The following is a 12,253-nucleotide window of genomic DNA, read 5'->3' as shown; positions in this document are numbered from 1 at the left end:
TTAGTGATAAGAAGCTAGTTCTCAAGAGGAAACCTCCCCCCCCCAAAAAAAAAATGACAAGACTCAACAATTCCACAAAGCAAGCTTTTCAAAGTCCATTCTTTCTCCCACATTATTACTGTCCTTATGTCTAACAAGTACTCTGATGAACAACTTATCATAAAGCTCCTTGCATTTTTCGCAGTATAAAGAGGAAAAAGCCCAATAGTTCTTACCAAGTTAAAACCAAAAGACAGTCAGATCCTGAGAGTCAAACAAGTAAAGACGTAAGTAAAATGTCTTTGGCCATAAATCAAAAGCTAATGGGACCTGATCACATGAGTCTGACCCTTTAATAGTATTCTCTTCTTGCTTGGCAACCCAAGTGAGAGAACAAAGTTTCAGGGTTATCTAAGCCTGTGCGAAGACTGGATGGTGTATTCGATGTTAGCGATAGCTATCACATTGCTGAGGAAAAGTTACATTAAATCAGGGAAAACTATTGTCACTAAGTCTAGACTTTTGTTTTCAGAGACAAGAAAATGTGAAATTTAAGCATCAAATATGATATCATGATCTATCAAAAAGACTTGAATATTTCTGGTAAATGCTCACAGTTCCTACCAGAAGTTTAGCTCCTTCATAGTGGGGGGTCTTATACTTTAGTGCTGTCTCCCACTGTTGAGGAGATGCTCAGTAAGAGAGTCTTCACTGATGATTAACTCAGTAAAACTCTCAGGATGTAAACTACAGACTAAAAGAACTCACACATTGATGCCATATTTGGCAAACATTAAAAGGAACAGGCTTGTTGAGTGTTGCTACAAAGAGCAGAGGCAGATCAAAAGACAAAAACTACCAGGAAACAGATGAAAAACCATCAAAAGTAATAATAACAGTAGTCTTGTGAAACAGTAAAATATCTGCCACCAAAAAAAGTGGTTTTTGATCCAATCCATTGGCTTAAATTATGATTTCCAGCTCTGGTACTCAACTGGCTCATTCATAGTATCTGAGTGAAGCCTGGAAATGTGCATTTTTAGCAAATACAGCTCTCATGTAGATAGAAAACAACATGTAATCCTGGCTAAACAACCGTACCTCAGCAATCCTGTGAACAGATTTCCTGCATTTGGTAAAAGTGACTTTTTTTTTTTTTTGAGATGGAGTCTTGCTCTTTCACCCAGAATAGAGTGCAATGGTGCCATCTCAGCTCACTGCAACCTCCACTTCCCGGTCAAGCAATTCTCCTGCCTCAGCCTCCCAAGTAGCTGGGATTACAGGCGTGCACCACCATGCCTGACTAATTTTCATATTTTTAGTAGAGAAGGGGTTTCACCATGTTGGCCAGGCTGGTCTTGAACTCTTGACCCCAAGTGATTCATCCACCTTGGCCTCCCAAAGTGCTGGGCTTACAGGCATAAGCCACCACGCCAGGCCAAAAGTGACATTTTTGAACTGAGGTTCATGTGAAATTTAAGAGCCTTTGTCTCTGTGAGATTATGTAGTTGAGTAAAATAAAGTAACAACCAGAACAACAACAATAACAATAATAATACAGGAAACCTAAAAACATATGTTACTTGAGACATGCTATAGTAGCATTTTTAAAGAACTCAGGCTCTGGATTTAAAATGACCTGGATTCAAATCCTATACAATTTACTAGCTCTGTGACCTTGAACAAATTACTTATCTTCTCTCAGTCTCCATTTCTTACAACAGTTAGCTAACAGAGAAATTATGTAGAGTAACTAAAATTGTGTTACATAACACACAGTCAAAACTATAAACAATGAAGAGTAATGGTACAAATATCTAAACAAATCTGACAAGTTTTTAAAAAAATAAATTCTGAAAGTAAAAAAGCCTCATAATCTCATTAATTTAAAATATATGTGGGACCAATAAACACATAAAAAGATGTTCCACATCATTAGTTATCAGGGAAATGCAAATCAAAACCACGAGATACTACCTCACATCTACTAGGATGGCTACAATCAAAGAAATAGATAATAACAGTGTTCATGAAGGTGTGGAGAAACTGAACGCCATACGCTGCTGGTGAGAATGTGAAATGGAGCAGCTGCTTCAGAAAACAGTTTGGCATTTCCTCAAATGCTTAAACACAGAGTTACCATATAATCCACCAGTTCTACTCCTAGCTATATATGCATGAGAATTAAAAAGTTATTCAAAAATTTGTATACAAATGTTCACAAAAGCATTATTCATAATAAGCAAAGGTGGAAACAATCTAAATGTTCATCAATTGATGACTGGACACAGAAAATGGGGTCTATCCATACAGTGAATATTATTAAGACATAAAAGGGAATAAAAAGTAGTGATATATAGAACATGATGAACCTTGAAGACATCATGCTAAGTGAAAGAAGTCAGTCACAAAGAACCACATATTGTGTAATTCAATTTATAGGAAATGTTCAGAATAGGAAAATCTATAGAGACAGAAAGCACATTAGTGGTTGCTAGGGACAAAGTGAATGGAGATGGTATGCTGGTGACATCTAAGGGATGTGGGGTTTCCTTTGAGGGTAACACAAATGTTCTAAAATTATTCTGATGAATGTACAACTCTGTGAATATACTAAAAGTCACTGAATTGTATACTTCAAACGGGTGAATCATAAGGTATATGAATTAAATTTCAGTAAAGGTGTTTTGAAAATAAATACATGTAATATATATTTGCATAATAAAAAATATAGTATATATAGTTATTTTCTTCTAATATTGGATTTTCCCCCTAGAAGTAGCTCCTTATCACCGAGTTCTATAGGTTTTTCTTAGTCATTCTTCTAAAATATCACTCTTTTATTTCCATTTCATATATAAATATATATGTGTATGTGTGTATGTGTTCATACATAAAGAAGGAAAACATCCCTCTATAATACAGCTCTATAGTATAGTATCCATCTGTAGTACAGCTCTATAGTATAGTATCCCTCTATAGTACAGCTCTATAGTATAGTATCCCTCTATAGTACAGCTCTATAGTATTGTATCCCTCTATAGTACAGCTCTATAGTATAGTATCCTTCTATAGTACAGCTCTATAGTATAATATTCCTCTGTAGTACAGCTCTATAGTATAGTATCCCTCTATAGTACAGCTCTATAGTATAATATCCCTCTACAGTACAGTTCTACAGTATAGTATCCCTCTATAGTACAGCTCTATAGTATAATATCCCTCTACAGTACAGGTCTACAGTATAGTATCCCTCTATAGTACAGCTCTATAGTATAATATCCCTCTACAGTACAGTTCTACAGTATAGTATCCCTCTATAGTACAGGTCTATCATATAGTATCCCTCTATAGTACAGCTCTATAGTATAATATCCCTCTGTAGTACAGCTCTATAGTATAGTATCCCTCTACAGTACAGTTCTACAGTATAGTATCCCTCTATAGTACAGCTCTATAGTATAGCATCCCTCTGTAGTATAGCTCTATAGTATAATATCCCTCTGTAGTACAGCTCTATAGTATAGTATCCCTCTGTAGTACAGCTCTATAGTATAGTATCCCTCTATAGTACAGCTCTATAGTATAGTATCCCTCTATAGTACAGCTCTATAGTATAGTATCCCTCTATAGTACAGCTCTATAGTATAATATCCCTCTGTAGTACAGCTCCACAGTATAGTATCCCTCTATAGTACAGTTCTATAGTATAGTATCCCTCTATAGTACAGGTCTATCATATAGTATCCCTCTATAGTACAGTTCTATAGTATTGTATCCCTCTATAGTACAGCTCTATAGTACAGTATCCCTCTACAGTACAGCTCTATAGTATTGAATCCCTCTATAGTACAGATCTATAGTATAGTATCCCTCTATAGTACAGCTCTATAGTATTGTATCCCTCTATAGTACAGCTCTATAGTATAATATCTCTCTATAGTACAGCTCTATAGTATAGTATCCCTCTATAGTACAGCTCTATAGTATAGTATCCCTCTATAGTACAGCTCTATAGTATAATATCCCTCTGTAGTACAGCTCCACAGTATAGTATCCCTCTATAGTACAGTTCTATAGTATAGTATCCCTCTATAGTACAGGTCTATCATATAGTATCCCTCTATAGTACAGTTCTATAGTATTGTATCCCTCTATAGTACAGCTCTATAGTATAGTATCCCTCTACAGTACAGCTCTATAGTATTGTATCCCTCTATAGTACAGATCTATAGTACAGTAACCCCTCTATAGTACAGCTCTACAGTATAGTATCCCTCTATAGTACAGCTCTATGATACTCTTCATGCCCAGCATCTTTTCCTTTGCTAAAATGCTTTTCCCTCCATTCTATGTCATTCTAGTAGGGCTGTCAGTCACAGGAAATTCCCAAATCCCACTCCTGCCACAGAAACTGCACAGGAATTTCTGCCAATGAACTGTCTCAGCTGTTTATATTTCCATGCTTCCAGGGGCCTATTTACTCAGCTTGGCTTTTGATTCTATGATATAATCACATTTTATCCAATAAATCTCCTTCTTATTTTGATTAGATAATCTCTGAGTTTAGTTTGCTTGCAATTACAAAACTCAATTTGATATACACTCTAAACTATTTTAATCTCTTCACCCGAAGTAATTCTATAAACAATTTGCTGTTAATCCTACCACAGTATTTTCTATGCACGTACAACTACACATCCACATATATATCTTATAATACTATACATAGTATTAAGGTACCATAATTGATTTTAGCATTCTTCCATTAATAATTCTAACTTAACTAAGTTTTACTTATTCATTTTTCTTTTAAAATCAAGGGGAATACAGATAATCCATTAAAAAAATCATGTTAAAATCCAAGAAATATTTACGGAACAGACTTGGTAGTTGAAGGTCTTTTTTTTTTTCACACAACTTTAGATAATATTTTTTAAAAGCTGAAATATAATCTCTAATCAATTTTTGTTTACAATGTAGTTTGGCAGGTAATATAGAAAAATTATAAAACAATTATATGTCAGGATATAAGCAAAATTGCATGACAATCATACCAGCTGAAGCCCTGAAAATTCAATTCAATTTTATTAAATGTCAACTGTATAATGTTCTCTGATATGTGGATTGTATTGGCATTCAAAGGACCCTCCAAAAAGTCTATAGCTTAGCATACTTATAATCCAGTTAGTCAACATTTTATAATTGTCACAAATAGAAAAATTGATAAAACTTCCGGCAAATTTAAATATATTTAAGACAAAAATGTTCATGACTTTTATAATAATACTTCATATTTATTAGTACTTACTAAATCTTATTATCTAAATTATTTTCAAAGCAATTCTATGAAGCAGGTATTGTTATAATCACCCAAGGGCACCGTTGTAGCTGTAACTGGCAAATCAAAGAACTGAAGTCAGGTCTTTCTATCTCTAAAATCTCTTTCTTAATCAATACCTGTTATATCAAAATTATTTTAATGACTAAACAGTTGAACTGAAGAGTTTTTATAATATCCAATTGCATTCTCACATCAATATTAACATAAAAGCTGTTAGCAACAAATCTATTTTCTGAATCAGCTCAAAGACTTATTAAACTTGAGATCTTCTTGTTACATGAGAAGTTGCAGTATCAGTTTCTTCAGCACTATTATGAAGGTGAATTCAGATTAATTCAAGCCATCTAGTTGACATGCAATCTTTACAAACATAAAAACAGGTTAGTATGCTCTCTTAATGGTGTAGTTATTCTGCATGAGAAACAGGTATACAATTCCATAAGAATACAAGATAATTTAAAACATATAATTATACAGTAGACCTTCCCATGTTTATACATATTTAATAATAATATTTATTAAAAGACTAATGACACCATTTTGAAATATATTTACTGAAAGGCTACTCCAGCAGTAGAATACAATCTGTTTATTAATTGAAGAACACAATACATGACATTTGTACACTGTAAGAGAAGACCAAAATTGCCAATAAAATATCATTCAAAACTTCAAGTAACCCTTACGGTAAAAAAAAGTCCTATTAAAGATAAGAAATACCATGTATAGTATCACTTCCTCACTTCTACAACATAATTCAAACTTAAACTGATACGTAAATGAAAATTTATATTCCAGTCAAAGAATGCACCCAATGAGAGTACATAAATTATATATGTATTATGCAGGATAATAGTTGTTATAAATATCTAAATAAAAGACACTTTAAAAACTGCAAAATATGTCAAGATGTTTACATGGTGAAATGAAATTTCATAATATTACACCTTAAAACAATCTCACGTTAGACTGCTGCACCTCAGAAAAGCACTACTGATATTTCACTGAGCCAAAAAATAAATAAATAATTCCCTTATCAAGTGAATATGGTGGAAAGGAACCATGCTGAAAGTCAAATAGAAATACCAGTCATTTTCTCAAATAATAATATATTATTAATAATAATACATATCTGAAGGCTTATAGTTTCAAGATCAGAAAATTCCAGAAATATAAAATGGCACATATTATCAAACTCTAAATAACAAAACTGTCTAACATGTAACTGCCTACTATTTGCTCATCAAGTAAATAAGAACTCATTTTGAGATTAAGAAAACTAGCAAGTTAGTTCAAGTTTGGAATTTTTAGATGAAATAACATTCATGAACAACTTTATTTTCTAACATTAATAACAGATTTCATACATCCACATAAGTTTAGGTAAAAACAAAATCCATGTATACACTGCAAGTGGCAACTGTTCTCTACAGCTGATTTAGTATTATGAATTATCTAAATAAAAATCAAAAGTAAGTTACTAGAAAATAGTAAAATAGCTCCATTGAAACTCTTCTGTGCATATTCTGCAACATTAATTACCATAAAATGATTAAATCACTGCTAATTTATTTGTCAGGAAAAAAATAATACTTTATTATAACACCCAAAAAATTTGAAGGCACTTCACAGTATTATGTCTTTTTATTAACACCATTCACAATGGTATGTTTATTAGTTGTCATATGAAGGCCCTGCCATGAGAGTTTATAAACATTTATTAAGAAATACCCTCTACATTCAAAGTGAGATGATATTTAATATCTTCAGGGAATCTGAAATAGATTATATATTCATTGACTCCTACAACATGCTCGAGCCATATAATGATTTTTTTGTCAAAGTATGAGCAAGCTAATCATGTGGTCCTCCTCACGCAGACTGATAACAACACTCAGAATGCAATAGAACTAAAACTATTCACCTAAATGGATGTGAAAGGACTAGTGCTAGGGTTCCGATTTTTCTTTTTCTTTAAAATTTCAGTCCCTTGAAATTTAACTTCTTGAATTAATATGCAGCTATTAAAAAACAGCAGACATGTAATCAATATTTTTACAAACAGCTATTCCCTAGGGTTCCTTAAATATAAGCAGCAGAGGTATGCAAGATGGAAAATATCCAATTAGGTTTTCCTGGACCAATTTAGCTTGTCCAGCTATTGAATATTTTGACAATAAATAGTCACGCTTGAGTTTGAGAGAGAAAAATTAGCCCTTTGGTTAGCACTAAAACTAGTCTAAAATTGGCCATCTGGCTTGTCTCTGATACACTCTGATATCACATTTTATCATCAGAAATTGTAAAAAGAAATACCGGGCATAAACTGCTAACCTTAGAAGACAATTTAACCTCAGTTTTCTTCACAAAAAGTAACAGAATCTGTTTCTCTAAGGTACCTGAGTTGATTCTAAGTGAAAAATATCAGGTTATTCTCACTACTGTTTTCCACGTTTCCAAAATGAGAGAGCAAATCTGAGCACCTTATTTAAAAATAAGTAGATCTGAGAATAAAGAAAACCATGTTTTCACCCAGATGCCTGCATTTCCATCCACAAGTGCTGAAACAACACTGCATGAACTATTGTAGCTGATTAACCCAGCATAGTACTAGTAACGACATTAGTTTGGCATTAGTAGGGTGCAAAGTACAAAGGTCAGAGAGGGAAGTAGAGAAGGGCCAGACCATGTCACGCCTTACAGGAGATACTACTAAGTTGAGATTTTTTTTGACCTGTAAGACATGGGAGTCACTGAAAAAGTGAAAACAGAGGAGCAATGTAAGCAGAGACTGGATGAGATTTTTTTACTCTGCTAGCAGTGTAGAGCTACTTTAGTGAATATGGTATATCCCCTAGCCACGTGTCTACTGAGCACTTGAAATAAACCATCTAGTTTATTCTGGATAAACTAGATCAAATAAAATATATTATTATAATCAATACCACCTCTTTATTTTTAAATGTAGCTACTAGCATAGGTAAAACTGTATATATGCCTTGTATAATACATTTCAATTGGACAGTACTTGTGTAGATGAAAAACTGTGAGGAGGAAAATACACTAGCAATGATGAGAACAAGGTAGACTATTGAAATCACCAAGGTGAGAGAGGACAGTCTCATCCAGAATATTAAGAATGGAGAAGAACAGAAGAGAAAGGTTCAAGAGAAGAAAGAAAAGAAGATGCAGGACTTGGTGACTGATTGAATATAAGGAGTAAGAGAGAAGTCATGTGTTCATTCATTCATTCATTCAAACACATCATTATTGCATGCCTAGGATATGCAGGTACCATGCTAGTTATACTGTAATGAGCTAAATGGAAGTCTGAAATGCTTACCAACTCTCTGGTTTGAGAAACTGTGGAAAGGATGTTATCACCCATTGAAATAGCAAACAGGAAAGAGGAACACTTTTATTATCATCAAATGTATCAAGTATGAAATGCGTGTAGGTTATTTAAGTGGAAATGTCTGGGAAGCAATTGGATGTCACGATCTGAAGTATAACAGAAATGCCTAAGCTGAAGCTAGAGAATATGGAATTAGCAGCAGACCCATAAAAGTGTTTGCTCCAGGAGAGGTTGTAGAGTGATAAGGTCAAGGGTCCAGGAAGGAACAGCAACACAAAAATTCTGAAAAGGAGAGAAAGGATCGACAGCAAGTTCACTAACAAATAGCCACATATGAACAAGAAAAATGGAGGAAGAAAATGTGGACTACAGTGATTGCAGAGAGGGAACCTACATATCCCTCTAGGGTTTCTATCTATGCACATGTGAAGTAGAAAGACTGAAGAGAATAAAGAGGGTTTCCCTCCTGTCTATATAACCCTAATTAGTCCCTTCCCAAGGCAAGGAAAGAGTAGAGTCTACTTCATAAAGAACAGAATCACAAAAACCAAGAGAACTTTTTAAGGAAGTAACATTCAATAGAATCAAATACAAAAGAAAAGTACCTAACTTCAGAGAAGCACTGAAAAGTATACAAAATACCAAAAAAAAAAAAAAAAAAAAAAATCAAAAAGTATTTGGCAAGTCAGAGATCACTGATGACCTTCATGAAGGCGATCCCAGTGGTAGGAACCAGCAAGACTGCCAAAGACTCCAAAGGCTAAAGAGCAAAAGAGAAGCAAGAAAGACCAAGTATAAACAACTGTTTCTAAAATCTTAACTATAAATAAAAAAATAATAAAGTAGTGAGCACAGAATCAAGGGATGGTTTGGGGTATTGTCATTTTTTATTTTGGACATGAGAGACCTGAGCATGTTCAAAGGCTCAGAAAAGCAGTCAGTACAGAAAAGCTGATTAAAGGGGCAAGAAATGGAATATCTAATCGAGCAAGAGCCTGAGGAATTGGGAGAGAAGACCTAGAACACAGATGGACAGGCAATCCTGAACAGAAGAAAGAACACCTCTTCCTCCAGAAATGAAAGTGAAGGTGGCTCAAGAGGCAAAGATAAATTCAGATGCAGGTAAGAACTCTAGTTTCTGTATTAAAATATTACTCAGGTTATATGGTAATTACTGGGCACCTTTGGCTAACAGTAGCTGCAAATGTGGTTCCATACTTCCAAGTATTTAATATTTACAGCAAATATTTTAAAGCCAAGGACATAGATTCATTCAGGTAGGGGAGAATCATCTTCAGTCTACTCTGTGGCCAGTGATCCATACTCTTAACACACAAAAAATAAACCTGTGAGAAATGATTGCCATTAGTCATAAAGAGGAATGGAGGAAGAAAACGTGGACTAGAGTGACTGGGGACAGGGAACCCATGTATCCCTCTAGGGTTTCTATCTATGCACATGTGAAGTAGAGAGACTGAAGAGAATAAAGAGGGTTTCCCTCCAGTCTATATAACCCTAATTAGTTCCTTCCTAAGGCAAGAGTCATAGCTATCATACTTTGCCACATTTAAACCTTTTGGGTGGAGTTATTGTGCTTTAAAGAAATGAGCCCAGATTCTCCATACCTCCACTCTGCCTGTTTCTGGGAGTGGTAGGCATGCCTAGGTAGGATGTGGTTCTCCAGGCTGAGTGGTCATAATTATTTTGTGTGATTAAAAAGAATCTGTTGGCCCGCCCATCATCATCTCTACTCTGCTCCAGTGTCTCCACCGACAAGTGAATGTGTGAAGGGTATTGGGCTTCACTGGATCAGAAAACCAAGCTAAGCCTACGAAACCAAGCCTCATGGTCCAACACTCTTCGCTGAAAAAGCCAGACACTGAGGGCTACCCAGAATTCGTCCACCTTTTAAACAGCACTTTATTTCCCTGCTGGCTTCTATACCTTTTATAAATAATGCTTCAGTCCAGAATCCCAGAAGGCAGGAGGGGTAGGTGGAGGATTCAATAATCAAAATCTCACCTTCAACCTCCAAAAATCCTAGTGACAAACTAAAATATGCACTAAGTTCTCCTGCCTCTTTCTTTTTCATGTTTTTCCTCACTCTGCCCCTTCTGAAATCCCCCTCCTTCCACTTTTATATGTTCAAGCCCATAAATATTCAGTTAATATGTCACCTTATCAAGGAAGTCTTCTCTGACCTGTCCGGTTACATTTCAATATCACTGCCTCATCTATGCTCTTGTGCTCATTTATATCTCAATTAAGAACTTGGTTATAATTAGCTATTTGATAGTATCTCCCAGCTAGGTGAGGTGGCTCACATCTTCAGTCCCAGCTACACAGGACACTGAGGTGGGAGAAACACTTGAGATCAGGAGTTTGAGGCTGTAATGAGCTATAACTATACCACTGCACTCCAGCCTGGGTGGCAGAGTGAGAACCCCCATCTCTAAATGAAGAAGAAGAAGACGAAGACGAGGAAGAGGAGGAGGAGGACGACGACGTATTAGTGCTAGTGCTGGTGGTGGTGGTGGTGGTGGTGACAGCAATTGTATCTCCACTAAGAAATCAGGTAGAGATCGCTGAATTCAGCTTTGTATCTCTGGCCTTGAGCATATTGTCAAGGCTGGTCCCCACTCCAAGTCACAATTCATTCCTACTTCTCCCAAACTCCTAAAGCACTTTGGAGGGCAGAAACTGGCCCTTGCTGCACTCTATCAGCACTGTCCCTCTACTATTGAAAGAAGACAGAAAGAAGGAGATCCTGAAGGTCTTTGTATCATAGGTAAACAATCTTCTGACTCTTCAGTCAATCACTGCTCCATTTGGCCTCCAGGTAAGGAATCTCTTAAGCAGCAAGCAAAAAATATGATTCATAAACAAGTGAAAATGAGTCATGTAGCAGTAAACAGAACTGGGGCCAAAAAGGCAGCTTTGGAGTTGTCCCCATTCATTTCAAAAAGAGCATTTAACACATATTTTTTCAACTGGATAAAGTTAGGAAATACATAAATTGTATTAAATTTAGAATTTCTAACTTGATTAATTTCTAACTTTAACAAAACACCTCATAAAGTATATTACAGCACACAAAGTACTTCCTAACACTTCCATTTTATGCTTGAGGAAATGAATTTTTAGAAAAATTAGGTAGGTTCTGTAAGGCCTTATTCATCAACCAATAATGAACAAATGCCTACTTTGGGCAATGCACTGGGATTGCAGCAACCCTGCCCTCATGGACCTCTTTCTTATAGGAAAGACGTGTAATAAATAAAATGTGTATGTCAGATGGTACTACTGGGAAAATAAGGCAAGGTGGAGGTGGGGGGCAAGGGTACAGTTTTGAATAAGATAGCCAAAGAACACCTCACTGACAAGTGGCATTTGAGCAAAAAGGGGTAAGAAAGCCAAGTGGTTGGTACCCTAATCTGAACTATTAACCAAATCATGGATTTTCATTGCTCACACTCCTTTCAATATAGCAATTTGCCCTTTATAAAAGAGGAAGATGTTGACATTCAGGAAAGCAGCAGGGGAAGCAGTATCCTGTTCTCTACATTTTGGGCACA

The 12,253-nt window shown here is 35.4% G+C and overlaps 1 protein-coding gene and 1 long non-coding RNA gene across 4 annotated transcripts in view; one reads left to right on the top strand and one right to left on the bottom strand.

Annotated features, from left to right (window-relative positions):
- IMMP2L (inner mitochondrial membrane peptidase subunit 2) overlaps positions 1-12,253 on the bottom strand; it is an 869,510-nt gene that overhangs the window by 695,973 nt on the left and 161,284 nt on the right. The gene's annotated exons all lie outside the window — the stretch shown is intronic.
- LOC126949829 (uncharacterized) lies at positions 3,124-3,436 on the top strand. The gene is made up of 3 exons (XR_007723968.1): positions 3,124-3,214; positions 3,277-3,307; positions 3,401-3,436. It is a non-coding gene; the product is annotated as an uncharacterized LOC126949829 (long non-coding RNA).

Source organism: Macaca thibetana, chromosome 3, assembly GCF_024542745.1.
Source record: "Macaca thibetana thibetana isolate TM-01 chromosome 3, ASM2454274v1, whole genome shotgun sequence".
Lineage (NCBI taxonomy): Eukaryota > Metazoa > Chordata > Mammalia > Primates > Cercopithecidae > Macaca > Macaca thibetana.
This window is presented reverse-complemented; position numbering and strand designations above follow the sequence as displayed.